The sequence below is a fragment of the Triticum aestivum genome, chromosome 3A (assembly GCF_018294505.1).
Source record: "Triticum aestivum cultivar Chinese Spring chromosome 3A, IWGSC CS RefSeq v2.1, whole genome shotgun sequence".
NCBI lineage: Eukaryota > Viridiplantae > Streptophyta > Magnoliopsida > Poales > Poaceae > Triticum > Triticum aestivum.
Window position 1 is genome coordinate 615,302,960 of NC_057800.1, and position 15,558 is coordinate 615,318,517.

Consider the following 15,558-nt stretch of genomic DNA (forward strand, 5'->3'; position numbering starts at 1 on the left):
TATCTTGACTTGATCCTCCCCGGCAACGGCGCCAAAAATTCCTTTTGATGTCGCTCGAAGCTATGTCAGTATTTCCCCAAAGAGGAAGGGATGATGCAACACAGCAGCGGTAGGTATTTCCCTCAGATATGAAACCAAGGTTATCGAACCAGTAGGAGAACCAAGCAACACAATATAAACAACCCCTCCACACAGATAACAAATCCTCGCAACCCGACGTGTCAAAGGGGTTGTCAATCCCTTTCGGGTAACGGTGCCAGAAATTGGTGCGTGATGGGAGAAATTTGTAATAGATTGAATAAATGGATCACAAATAAAATAAAGTGCAGCAAAGTATTTTGGGTTTTTGGATTAATAGATCTGGAAATAAAAGCAAATAAAATAGATCGCAAAGTCAAATAAATGAGAAAGAAGACCAGGGGGCCATAGGTTTCATTAGTGGCTTCTCTCAAGAAAAATAGCAAATGGTGGGTGAACAAATTACTGTTGGGAAATTGACAAAACTTCAAATAATTATGATGATATCCATGCAATGATCATTATATAGGCATAACGTCCAAGATTAGTAGACCGACTCCTGCCTGCATCTACTACTATTACTCCACACATCGACCGCTATCCAGCATGCATCTAGTGTATTAAGTTCATGTAGAAATAGAGTAATGCAATAAGAACGATTATATGATGTAGACAAGATCTATCTATGTAGAGATAGACCCCATCGTTTTATCCTTAGTAGCAATGATACATACGTGTCTTTTCCCTTTCTGTCACTGGGATCAAGCACCGTATGATCGAACCCACTACAAAGCACCTCTTCTCATTGCAAGATAAATAGATCAAGTTGGACAAGCAAAACCCAAATATCGGAGAAGAAATATGAGGCTATAAGCAATCAGGCATAAAAGAGATCAAAGAAACTCAAATAATTTCATGGACATAAAAAGATAGATCTGATCATAAACTCAAAGTTCATCGATCCCAACAAACACACTGCAAAAGAGTTACATCATATGGATCTCCAAGAGACCATTGTATTGAGAATTCAGCAAGAGAGAAAGCCATCTAGCTACAAACTACGGACCCGAAGGTCTACAAAGCACTACTCACGCATCATCGGAGAGGCACCAATGGAGGTGGTGAACCCCATCCGAGATGCTGTCTAGATTGGATCTGGCGATTTTGGACTCTGCGGTGGTTGGATGAATATTTCATCGACTCCCCTAGGGTTTCTGTAATATTGGGGTATTTATAGAGCAAAGAGGCGGCCCCGGGGCACCCGAGGTGGGCACAACCCACCAGGGCATGCCTGGGCCTCCTGGCGCGTCCTGGTGGGTTGTGCCCCCTCGGGGCACCCCCCCAGGCGCAGATAGGGCCCGTTGTGTTACTTCTATCCCATAAAAGTTCTCCGTAAACTTTCATGGCATTTGGACTCCGTTTGTTATTGATTTTCTGCGATGTAAAAAAACATGGAAAAAATAGCAACTCGCACTTGGCACTATGTCAATAGGTTAGTGCCAAAAAATGATATAAAATGATTATAAAACATCGAAGGTTGATAATATAACAGCATGGAAGAATAAAAAATTATAGATACATTGGAGACGTATCAATGACAATGACTCCATTCTCCGGAACAATGGAGCGAGCCACTGACTTATTGGAGATAATACATACTGATGTATGTGGTCTGATGAGTGTTGAGGCTCACGGTGGGTATCGTTATTTTTTGACCTTCACAAATGATTTGAGCAGATATGGGTATATATACTAGATGAAGCACAAGTCTAAAACATTTGATAAGTTCAATGAATTTCAGAGTAAAGCAGAGAATCATCGTAACAAGAAAATAAAGTTTCTACGATTTGATCACAGAGACAATATTTGAGTTACGAGTTTGGCCTTCATTTAGAACAATGTGGAATAGTTTCACAATGCACGCCACCTGGAACACCACAGTGTAATGCTGTGTCCGAACATTGTAATCGTACTTTATTAGATATATGGTGCAATCAACGATGTCTCTTACCAATTTACCACTATCATTTTGGGGTTATGCATTAGAGACAGCTGCATTCATGTTAAATAGGGCACCGTCTAATCCATTGAGACGACACCGTATGGTTTGGCAAGAAACCAAAGCGGTCATTTCTTAAAGTTTCGGGTTGCGATGCTTATGTGAAAAAGTTTCAAATAGATAAACTTGAACCCTAATCGGAGAAGTGCATCTTCATAGGATACCCAAAAGGAAACTGTTGGGTACACCTTCTATCACAGATCCGAAGGCAAGATTTTTGTTGCTAAGAATGGATCCTTTCTAGAGAAGGAGTTTCTCTCGAAAGAAGTGAGTGGGAGGAAAGTAGAACTTGATGAGGTAATTGTGACTTCTCTTGAATTGGAAAGTAGCTCATCACAGAAATCAGTTCCAGTGATGCCTACACTAGCTAGAGAGATAGCTAATGATAATGATCATGAAACTTTAGATCAAGTTACTAACGAACCTCGTAGGTCAACCAGAGAATGTTCCGCACCAGAGTGGTACGGTAATCCTATTCTGGAAGTCATGTTACTAGACCATGAAGAACCTATGAACTATGAGGAGGCGATGATGAGCACAGATCCGATAAATGGCCTGAGGCCATGAAATCCGAGATAGGATCATGCATGAGAACAAAGTGTGGACTTTGGTTGACTTGCCCGAAGATCAGCAAGCCATAGAGAATAAATGGATCTTCAAGAAGAAGACTGACGCTGATGGTAATGTTACTGTCTACAAAGCTCGGCTTGTCGCAAAAGGTTTTTGACAGGTTCAAGGTGTTGACTATGATGAAATTTTTCACACTCATAGCGATTCTTAAGTCTGTCCGAATCATGTTAGCATTTGTCGTATTTTATGAAATCTAGCAAATGGATGTCAAAACTGCATTCCTTAATGGATTTCTTAAAGAAGAGTTGTATGTGATGCAACCAGAAGGTTTTGTCGATCCTAAAGGTGCTAACAAAGTGTGCAAGCTCCAGCAATCCATCTATGGACTGGTGCAAGCATCTCAGAGTTGGAATATACGCTTTGATAAGGTGATCAAAGCATATGGTTTTATACAGACTTATGGTAAAGCCTATATTTACAAGAAAGTGAGTGGGAGCTCTATAGCATTTTGATACTATATGTTGATGACATATTGTTGATCAGGAATGATATAGAGTTTTTGGATAGCATAAAAGGATACTTATATATTGAGCATAAAGATCTACAGAGACAGATCAAGACACTTTATAGGACTTTCACAAAGCACATACCTTGACAAGATTTTGAAGGAGTTCAAAACTGATCAGTCAAAGAAAGGGTACTTACCTGTGTTACAAGGTGTGAAGTTGAGTAAGACTCAAAACCCGACCACAGTAGAATATATAGAGAGAATGAAAGTCATTCCCTATGCTTCAATCATAGGTTCTATAAAGTATGCCATGCTGTGTACCTATTGTGTCCCTTGCCATAAGTCTGGCAGGGAGGTACCAATAGTGATCCAGGAGTAGATCACTAGACAGCGTTCAAAATTATCCTTATAGAGGACTAAGGAAATATTTCTCGGTTATGGAGGTGATAAAGAGTTCGTCATAAAGAGTTACCTCGATGCAAGATTTTACGCCGATCAAGATGACTCTGAGTCTCAAACTGGATACATATTGAAAGTGGGAGAAATTAGCTAGAGTAGCTCCGTGAAGAGCATTGTAGACATAGAAAATTTGCAAAAAAAACATACGGATCTAAATGTGGCAGATCCGTTGACTAAACTTCTCTCACAAGCAAAAAATGATCACACCTTAGTACTCTTTGGGTGTTGTCACATAGCGATGTGAGCTAGATTATTGACTCTAGTAAACCCTTTGGGTGTTGATCACATGGAGATGTGAACTATGGGTATTAATCACATAAAGATGTGAACTATTAGTGTTAAATCACATGGTGATGTGAACTAGATTATTGACTCTAGTGCAAGTGGGAGACTGAAGGAAGTATGCCCTAGAGGCAATAGTAAAGTTGTTATTTTATATTTCCTTATATCATGATAAATCTTTATTATTCATGCTAGAATTGTATTAACCGGAAACTTGATACATGTGTGAATACATAGACAAAACAAAGTGTCCCTAGTAAGCTTCTACTAGACTAGCTCGTTAATTAAAGATGGTTAAGTTTCCTAACCATAGACATGTGTTGTCATTTGATGAACGGGATCACATCATTAGGAGAATGATGTGATGGAGAAGACCCATCCGTTAGCTTAGCATAATGATCATTAAGTTTTATTGCTATTGCTTTCTTCATGACTTATACATATTCCTTTAACTATGAGATTATGCAACTCCTGAATACCGGAGGAATACCTTGTGTGCTATCAAATGTCACAATGTAACTGGGTGATCACAAAGATGCTCTACAAGTATCTCCGAAGGTGTTTGTTCGGTCAGCATAGATCGAGATTAGGATTTGTCACTCCGAGTATCGGAGAGGTATCTCTGGGCCCTCTCGGTAATGCACATCATGATAAGCCTTGCAAGCAATGTGACTAATGAGTTAGTTGTGGTATGATGTATTACGGAACGAGTAAAGAGACTTGCCAGTAACGAGATTGAACTAGATATGAAGATACCGATGATCGAATCTCAGGCAAGTAACATACCGATGACAAAGGGAATGGCGTATGTTGTCATTGCGGTTTGACCGATAAAGATCTTCATAGATATGTAGGAACCAATATGAGCATCCAGGATCCGCTGTTGGTTATTGACCGAAGAGGTGCCCCGGTCATGTATACATAGTTCTCGAAGCAGTAGGGTCCGCACGCTTAACATTCGATGACAATTTGTATTTTGAGTTATGTGTTTTGGTGACCGAAGATTGTTCGGAGTCCCGGATGAGATCATGGACATGATGAGGAGTCTCGAAATGGTCGAGAGGTAAAGATTGATATATTGGATGATAGTATTCGGACACCGGAATGGTTCCAGAGTGTTTCGGGGTTTTATCGGAGTACTGAGGGGTTACAGGAATTGCCCGGGGGAAGTAATGGGCCATATGGGCCATATGGGAGAGGCAAGGCATCCCAAAAGAGGGTGGCGCGCGCCCCCCACATGGGGAGTCCGAATTGGACAAGGGGAGGGGCGCGGCCCCCCTTTCCTTCTCGATCTCCCTCTTCTCCCCCCTTTCCCCCTCCGATGGAAGGAAGGGGGGGCGAATAGGACTAGTGTTGGGGAACATAGTAACTTCAAAAAAAATTCCTACACACACGCAAGATCATGGTGACGCATAGCAACGAGAGAGAAGAGTGTTGTCTACGTATCCACATAGACCGTAAGCGGAAGCGTTATGACAACGCGGTTGATGTAGTCGTATGTCTTCACGATCGACCGATCCTAGCACCGAAGGTACGACACCTCCACGGTCCGCACACGTTCTGCTCGGTGACGTCCCACAAACTCATGATCTAGTAGAGTGTCGGGGAAGAACTTCATCAGCACGACGGCATGATGACGGTGATGATGATGCTACCGGAACAGGGCTTCGCCTAAGCACCGCTACGATATGACCGAGGTGGATTATGGTGGAGGGGGGCACCACACACGGCTAAGAGATCAATGATCAACTTGTGTGTCTATGGGGTGCCCCCTTCCCCTTATATAAAGGAGTGGAGGAGGGGGAGGGGGCCGGCCTCCTAGGCACGCCCCAAGGGGAGTCCTACTCGCACCGGGAGTAGGATTACCCCCCCCCCTTCCCTACATGCTTCGGAAGCAACAAATGAAGGAGTCTGGATGAAGGAGTTCATATCCGATCTAGGTGTCATACCTAGTCCATCAGGTCCAATGAAAATCTTTTGTGACAATACTGGTGCAATTGCCTTGGCAAAGGAATCCAGATTTCACAAGAGAACCAAGCACATCAAGAGACGCTTCAATTCCATCCGCGATCAAGTCAAGGAGAGAGACATAGATATTTGCATGATACATGTGGATCTAAATGTTGCAGACCCGTTGACTAAGCATCTCTCACGAGCAAAACATGATCATCACCAAGACTCCATGGGTGTTAGAATCATTACAATGTAATCTAGATTATTGACTCTAGTGCAAGTGGGAGACTGAAGGAAATATGCCGTAGAGGCAATAATAAAGTTGTTATTTATATTTCCTTATATCATGATAAATGTTTATTATTCATGCTAGAATTGTATTAACCAGAAACTTAGTACATGTGTGAATATATATACAAACAGAGTGTCACTAGTTTGCGTCTACTTGACTAGCTGGTTGAATCAATGATGGTTATATTTCCTAACCATAGACATGAGTTGTCATTTGATTAACGGGATCACATCATTGGAGAATGATGTGATTGACTTGAGCCATCCGTTAGCTTAGCACAATGATCGTTTAGTTTGTTGCTATTGATTTCTCCATAACTTATACATATTCCTATGACTATGAGATCATGCAACTCCCGAATACCGGAGGAACAGTTGGTGTGCTACCAAACGTCACAACATAACTGGGTGATTATAAAGGTGCTCTACAGGTGTCTCCGATGGTGTTTGTTGAGTTGGCATAGACTGAGATTAGGATTTTTCACTCTGATTGTCGGAGAGGTATCTCTGGGCCCTCCCGGTAAAATTGTCGGATAGCCTATGGTATGATTGTTGATGTGTATGTCGTCCTATGGACTAAAACCCTCCGGTTTATATAGACACTGGATAGGGTTAGGGTTACATAGAGTCGGTTACAATGGTAGGAGATCTTTATATCCGTATCGCCAAGCTTGCCTCCCACGCCAAGGAAACTCCCTTCCGGACATGGGACGGAGTCTTCAATCTTGTATCTTCATAGTCCAGGAGTCCGGCTGAAGGTATAGTCCGGCTATCCGAACACCCCCTAATCCAGGACTCCCTCAGTAGCCCCTGAACTAGGCTTCAATGACGATGAGTCCGGCGCGCAGATTGTCTTCGGCATTGCAAGGCGGGTTCTCCTCCAAATTCTGTGTACCTATTTGAGTAAAGTCCGGTTTCTTGTAGATGTTGCGCTCCTTGGCTTCTACGCCCAATAATGGCCGCTTCCCACGTGTCAAACGATTATGAAAAGTCTGAGTGTTTTTACATTCACACCCCTAGCCGCGTAAATGAGCTGCCCTATTTAAGGGGACGAGGATTTAGATCCAATCCACACCTTCTCCCCTCCGCGAGTGTTCATTAGAGCGCATTCGACAAAGGTCCATTCCACCATGGCCAGCCGTCGCAACTCCTCCCCTCGCCCTTCCAGCCCTAAGCCTGGATATTGGGAGAGACGTTCCATCCCGCATAGCGAGCTAGTGATGCTCCAGACCAAGGGATTTCTCCCCCCGGCCTATATGGTCCTGGTTCGAGCCGGTCTTGCCATCTACAACGGCAGAGAGCAAGCAAAGAATGCCCCTAATCCCTCCAAAGGAGAGCGGGTGTGCCTTGTCCCTTACTTAATAAGGGGGCTTGGATTTCCAATCCACCCATTTCTCTCGGGGCTGCTGGAGTTCTACGGCCTCCAGGTACATCATCTCACGCCTGCCTCAGTATTGCATATCGCGGGCTTTGTAGCCCTCTACGAGCTGTTCTTGGGTGTTGAAGCTCATTTCGGACTGTGGAAGGAGCTATTTTGCCTCGTGCCCCGTTCCAAGAAGGGGTCAATGTATCAAGTGGGCGGAGCCGAAGTGTGGCGCATCGCCGGGACCGGATATCTGTCCGGAACCACAAAGAAGGCATCCGAAGACTGGCCCACAGAATGGTTCTATATAGAAGACGTCCCGCTATCGGATCCTGTCCAGATCGGCCTCCCAGAATTCAACAGTGCTCCCTTTAAGAAGCGCCTAAGCTGGCGCCCATGGAGCCCTCGGAGGGAAAGTGACAGGGACATCATTTACCTGATGGGCCGAATAAGATTGTGAGCCCATTCTAGACTAACCATGATCGGGGTTATGGCCGAATGCATTATGCGGGGGTGCAGCCGCTTCAGTATAGAAGCCACCCCATGTGGGACTTCAACGGGGAGGACGACGCCACCCGCTACGGTCGTAAGGGGCCGGATTCAGCTGCCGCTCTACTAAAGATCTTGTCCACTTTGTATAAGGGAGAAGAGGAAGAATTTCTCCGCGTCAACCCTCAGGGTGGATTCTCCATGCACAATCCCCTGAGCTGGGTAAGCGGCCGTATTTACTTGTCCATCCGTTTTGTATTCCCATTGTTAAATATTCAGTCTGACGACTTTAACGCAGGAACTGTGCCGGGCTGTTAAGGAAATAAGCAGCCCTCCTCCACAACCCGAGGACCCAGGACGGTCCCTCGACCCGGCCTCTCAAGAGGATCCGGACATATCTGTGGAGCTGATTGATGGAGTGTTCCATCAATTGAGCGAGGACAACGCCTTGGTGGCCATTACGGCCAATTACCCAAGGCTAATCCTGACGCCCCAGGTACCTGAGATCGAAGTCCCAGTACCCCGAATAGGTGTCCGCCCACTCATGTTCAGTTTCCTGATTGCAACTGAACTTTGCAGGGGAGGTTTTTAAGGCGGAAGGCCGAACCTGCGGCGACAAGCCAACGAGGGGCCATAGGGCCCCGTGGGCCGAAAAGAAGTGCAGTTCGGACCGAGGCGTCAGTGCAAAGGTATGGCGCGTCCCCTTATCCCAGGTGTTATACCTTCAAGGCACATTGACACTCGTGCTCTCTTCAGGACAAAGAGACCTCGCCGTACTATACCCGAAGAGGCTGCCAATCGCGCCTCCACTAGCCAGGCTCCAAAGCCTGGTCCGGAGGCGGAGGCGAAAGCAAGGCGCACGCCAGACGCTCCTTCGACGGAGCATGTGGATGGGTTGTCTTCCACCAACTCTGAGGTGGAGAGTGCCATGAACCACATGCGTCGCCGGACAATTCTTCGCGACGCTTGTTTCTCCCAAGGGACGTTAGGTGCCTTCAACTCGGGAGATGCGCACCTCCGTGCCGCTCAAAATGGTCTAGCCAGAGCCACAGAGCAATATGTAAAAGACATACGGGTAAGAAAATTTTGGTAATTATATATATAGCAGTAGCCCCCGAGACTTGAAACAGTTAGAATAACTGAGTTAAGGATCATTTGATATGCAGGTTCTTACAAAAAAGAATTCCCTACTGTCCAAGGAGCTGTGAGGTGTGAGGTGTGTATTTATAGGTACAGGGGCGGCACTGCGTTATTACACAGGTGCCCCTGGCGATTGACATCTGAGGAACACGTGGCCATCATGCAGCATATGGGGGGTTGTTCCATGTCCCATGCACGCTTGGATTGTCGGGTGGTCATTCCCACTTCTCCGGGTTTCAGGTGAAGGAATGAGCATTGAAAACGGACTTAATGTTTGTCTCTGTATCTTCTGTTGACAAGGACGCAGAGAAGACATTCGACAGTTTCAATAGAATGCATATGATTTGGAGAGATAGAGTTTGAGATAGAAAGCATAGATAGGTTAGGGTCCGATCACATTCACTTAGTTCAAAAGATTCAACAAGAAGACATAGCTATAAGTGATTGTTGTAGAGGACAGAACACTAGTATATATATATATAATCAACATAGTGAAGATAATCATGAAGACATGTTGAGATTGAAGCCAAACCAAATGTGAAGACATAGCAAATGTAACGCCATGAGTGAAAACACTTCAAACAGAACATTTGGTGGTGGCGTTACCCACCATATAGGATGTATTAGACCCAGACATGGCGACAATTATCGTGGCGCTCCAAAGTCAAATTCCACATTAATGTATTCACACTTAGAATGTATGTATTCATTGATTGAAGATATACTTTACTTCGTGTGTTGCACATCTAAGTCATCAATATGCATAAGTGTTAGGATGTGTGCCTGATCACAGGACATTTGAGGATTCCAAGATATTTAGCTCACACCGTAACTTGCAAAATCTCTTTTCATCCAAGGGCTTGGTGAAGATATCTGCCAATTGCTCTTCAGTGTTGACGTGTATGATATCAATATCTTCCTTCACAACATGATCTCTGAGAAAGTGATGACGAATTTCAATGTGTTTTCTCTTCGAGTGCTGAGCTGGGTTATTGGCAATCTTGATAGCGCTTTCGTTGTCGCAGTAGAGTGGCACTTGCTTCAGATGAATGCCATAGTCCTTGAGTGTTTGCTTCATCCACAGAAGCTGAGCGCAGCAAGATCCAGCAGCAATGTATTCAGATTCAGCAGTGGAGAGAGATACACAGTTCTGCTTCTTTGAAGACCAACATGCAAGTGATTGTCCTAGAAAATGACATGTGCTTGATGTAGACTTGCGATCCACTTTGTCACCAGAATAATCAGCATCCGAGAATCCAACCAGATCAAACTTTGAGCCCTTTGGATACCATAATCCTAGACTTGGGGTGTGAGCCAAATATCGAAGAATTCGCTTCACAGCTAAGTGATGCGACTCCTTTGGTGCCGCTTGAAATCGAGCACACATGCAAACACTAAGCATAATATTTGGCCTAGATGTACATAGATAAAGCAAAGAACCAATCATGGAGCGGTATACCTTTTGGCCGAACTCTTTACCATTGTCGTCAGGACCCAGATGATGCATGGCTGGCATTGGCGTCGTGAAGCCTTTGCAGTCTTGCATACCGAACTTCTTCAGGCAATCTTTGAGATACTTCTCTTGAGATATGAAGATGTCGTTGCGTTGCTGTCGTATTTGAAGACCGAGGAAGAGCTTCAGCTCTCCCATCATGGACATCTGATATTGCTCTTGCATCATATATCCAAACTCTTCACTGTACTTCTGATTGGTGCAGCCGAAGATAATGTCATCCACATATATTTGGCACCTAAATAGTTCACCATCATATGTCTTCGTGAAGAGAGTGGGGTCGAGGGAACCAGGTATGAAGCCTTTGCTCTTCAGGAAGTATTTGAGTGTGTCATACCAGGCTCGAGGGGCTTGTTTGAGGCCATACAGTGCCTTGTTGAGCTTGTACACCATGTCAGGATGTTTTGGATCTTCAAAGCCAGGCGGTTGTGCAACATACACTTCTTCTTCAATCTTGCCATTGAGAAAGGCGCTCTTCACATCCATTTGATATAGAAGTATGTTATGATGATTTGCATAGGCCAGCAGTATGCGAATGGCTTCAAGTCTAGCCACAGGAGCAAATGTGTCATCGAAGTCAATGCCTTCCACTTGAGTATATCCTTGAGCAATGAGACGAGCTTTGTTTCTGACAACTTGACCATGCTCATCTTGCTCGTTGCGGTATATCCATTTGGTGCCTATTATGTTGTGCTTCCAAGGATCAGGACGCTTAACCAGTTCCCATACATTATTCAGCTCAAACTGTTGAAGCTCTTCTTGCATAGCTTGAATCCATTCAGGTTCCATGAAGGCTTCTTCAACTTTCTTGGCTTCTGTTATTGAGACGAATGCGAAGTGCCCACAAAAATTTGCTAGCTGAGTTGCCCTTGAATGAGTGAGCGGACCGGGTGCATTGATGCTATCAATTATTCTCTCAATCTGCACTTCATTGGCAACACGAGGATGTACAGGGCGAAGGTTTTGCTCTTGCTGATCATTGTCATTGTTAGTGAGATTGTCTTCAGGCTGAGCATTGTCTTCAGGTTGATCAGGTGCGGAGATGATAAGTTCCTCTTCAGGTTGAGCTTCAGAGGGTATGATTTCTCTGGTTCCCATAAGCTTGATTGATTCGCTGGATGGAACTTCATCTAGCACATTTGGGAGGTGCTCTCTTTGTGAGCCATTAGTCTCATCAAACCGCACATCCACTATTTCAACCACTTTATAATGAAAGAGATTGAAGACTCTGTAGGAGTGCGAATCCTTTCCATATCCAAGCATAAAACCCTCATGTGCTTTTGGGCAAATTTTGAAGTGTGATGTGGATCCTTGATCCAGCACCTGGCGCCAAATGCTCCGAAGTAACTGACATTTGGCTTCTTGCCAGTAAGGAGCTCATAAGATGTCTTGTTCAGAAGCTTGTGAAGATAAACATGATTGATTGTATGGCATGCAGTATCAATGGCTACAGGCCAGAATTTTCTTGGAGTCTTGTATTCATCAAGCATCGTTCGGGCCATCTCAATGAGTGTTCTGTTCTTGCGTTTGATGATGCCATTCTGCTGTGGCGTGTATGGGGCTGAGAATTCATGTGTGATGCCCAAGGTATCAAGATATGTATCAATGCCGGTGTTCTTGAATTCAGTGCCATTGTCACTTCTGATGTGCTTTATCTTGGTGCCATAGTTGTTCATTGCTCGATTGGCGAAGCGTCTGAAGACACCCTGCACTTCAGTCTTGTAGAGGATTATGTGCACCCAAGTATATCTAGAATAATCATCAACAATGACAAAGCCATAGAGACAAGCAGTAGTAGTAAGAGTTGAGTAATGAGTGGGACTAAAAAGATCCATGTGGAGCAGTTCGAAGGGTCGAGTAGTTGTCATGATTGTCTTCGAGGGATGTTTGGCCCTTGTCATCTTTCCTGCTTCACAGGCACCGCATAAGTGATCTTTCTTGAACTTGACGCCCTCGATGCCTATGACATGCTTCTTCTTTGCAAGGGTTTGGAGGTTCCTCATGCCAACATGCCCTAGCCTCCGATGCCAGAGCCAGCATTCTAAAGCTTTTGCTAGAAGACATACGGCAAGTTGTGGTCCTGCTGAGAAATCTACCACGTACAAATCATCTTTCCGATACCATTCAAACACTAGAGACTTGTCAGATTCCATTAGAACAAGGCAGCGATATTTTCCAAATATTACAATCATGTTCAAATCACAAAGCATTGAGACAGACATTAAGTTGAAGCCAAGGGATTCAACAAGCATGACTTTATCCATGTGTTAATCCTTTGAGATTGCAACTCTACCTAGACCCAATACCTTACTTTTACCAATGTCAGCAAATGTGATGTGACTCTTGTCGGATGGATGTAAGGTTGAGTCCATAAGAAGGCTTCTTTTGCCAGTCATGTGATTGGTACACCCACTATCAATAATCCATTCTGAAGACGCTGGTGTCGTACCCTACAGTGCAGTTAGGGGGATAGGCTTCACGAAGAGAATTGTGAAGCAAAAACATTTGACGAACCAGTGGGTTATGAAAGCTTAGATCCATATTAGGACTAATAGGGAGAGTAGCAAGCGATTCAGGAACGAAGTACATAGTAAGACCATTCGGGCATTTGATCTTGCGCCCTACAAGATGTTCAAGGTCCCCAGCAATAGCGTCAGACGATTTTGGTTTTCTGCTGGAGACCTTTCCCTGCAAAAGAGAGTTAAGCTTTCTTAGCCACCCACATCTTCAAGGGTGGCTTAGAAGCAATAAGTCTAAGTGCAGCATCTGAGAACTTTGGCTTTGGAGCCCTAGCAAAAAGTCTTGCAGGCGGACAATAGTACTCATAAGAATAAGCAGAATAATTCTTGGTCTTATGAACATGGCGGTTCGATGAACCGCGCTTATATTCATAGGCCTGAGCATGGTTTCCCTGCAAAACATTTGCGTTAGTGCGACTCAGGTGAGTCCTCTGTCTGTATGAAGCCTTTGGGCCGTATGAAGCCTGTGGTCTGGGGTTTGTCTTCTTCATTTGTGGTGTCGTGATGACATTCACAGGAAGATTTTCCAAACACTTTTTCGGCACCCAGATCTTCTTCATAGGCGGTCCATTCCTGCAGTTAGTACCAATGTACCTGGCAAACACTTCACCATTCTGATTCTTAAATAGTTTATAGTTTGCATCAAAGGATTCATCAATGACAATGGGGTTAGCACAAGTGAAGCCACATAGATTGGATGGATCTGCTGAAGGTTCCTTTGCAGCAACCCATGTAGTTTTGGGGTACTGCTCAGGTTTCCAGTAAGAGCCATCAGCATTCATTTTCCTTACGAACCCAACACCCTCTTTCCTAGGGTTTCAGTTCAGGATCTGTCTTTTGAGGACATCACATAGTGTCTGATGCCCTTTGAGACTTTTGTACATCCCTGTTTCAAGCAATGTCTTCAACCTCGCATTCTCATCAGCAATAGCAGTGGAATCCTCAGTAGAGGGGTTAGTTCCCACATCAACAGTTGAAGATATTGCAACAGTAGCAGCAGTGGAACATTCAGCAACAGAAGTAGCATTATCACGCTCAATGCATTTAAGACATGGTGGTTCAAATCCTTCCTAAGCGGAAATGATCTGTTTGGCGCGAAGTGACTCATTTTCTTTTTGAAGATCTTCATGAGTTGCTCTCAATTTCTCAAGATCTTGCTTCCTTTGAAGATAATCATAGGAAAGCTTTTCATGAGTAGTTGAGAGTGTTTCATGATGACTTTCAAGTTCCTCATACTTAACGTGAAGATTTTTTATGTCCTCAATTAAGGACTCAGATCGAGTCATTTCAGCGCCTAACAGATCATCGCTTTTGTCTAACAGTTTTTGAATATGTTCCATGGCTTTCTGTTGTTTAGTTGCAATTTTAGCAAGTGTTTTGTAGCTGGGTTTTGAACCACAATCAGAGTCATCGTCACTAGATGTTTGATTGTGAGTAGTGCGTGTGTTTACCTTGGCACCGCGTGCCATGAAGCAGTAGGTAGGAGCAGAGTAGTCCTTGTCATTTGCATCGGTGTCGGTGAGGAAGTCATTGTCTTTAGTGTTGAAGATGGACTTGGCAACGTATGCTGTAGGCAGACTTGCGACGCCAGAATCAGACTCCTCCTCAGACTCCACCTCCGCCTCCTCAGAAGTGGACTCCTCCTCTGAATCCATTTCCTTGCCAACAAACGCACGTGCCTTGCCAGATGAGCTCTTCTTGTGTGATGAAGACTTTGAGGAAGACTTGGAAGAAGACTTTGAGTATTTCTTCTTCTTCTTGTCGTCAGAGTCATATTCCTTGCTCTTCTTCTTCTTCTTTCAATTCTCATTGTCCCACTGCGGACACTCTGAGATGAAGTGGCTAGTTTTCTTGCACTTGTGGCATGTTTTCTTCTTGTAGTCATGAGCAGAAGCTTCATCATTCCTTGAGCTTGATCGTGAAGACTTTCTGAAGCCTTTCTTCTTGGTGAATTTTTGGAACTTCTTCACAAGCATAGCAAGTTCCTTTCCAATGTCTTCAAGATCATCAGAACTGCTGTCAGATTCCTCTTCAGATGAGGAGACAACTTTTGCCTTCAAGGCACGAGTTCGCCCATAGTTTGGACCGTAGATATCTCTTTTCTCAGAAAGCTGAAACTCATGTGTGTTGAGCCTCTCAAGTATGTCAGACGGATCAAGTGTCTTGAAATCAGGACGTTCTTGAATCATCAGGGCTAGGGTGTCAAATGAACTATCAAGTGATCTCAGTAGTGTCTTGACAACTTCATGCTTGGTGATCTCAGTAGCGCCAAGGGCTTGAAGCTCATTCGTGATGTCAGTGAGTCGATCAAATGTGAGCTGGACATTCTCATTGTCATTTCTCTTGAAGCGGTTGAAGAGGTTGCGAAGGACACTGATTCTCTGATCTCTCTGG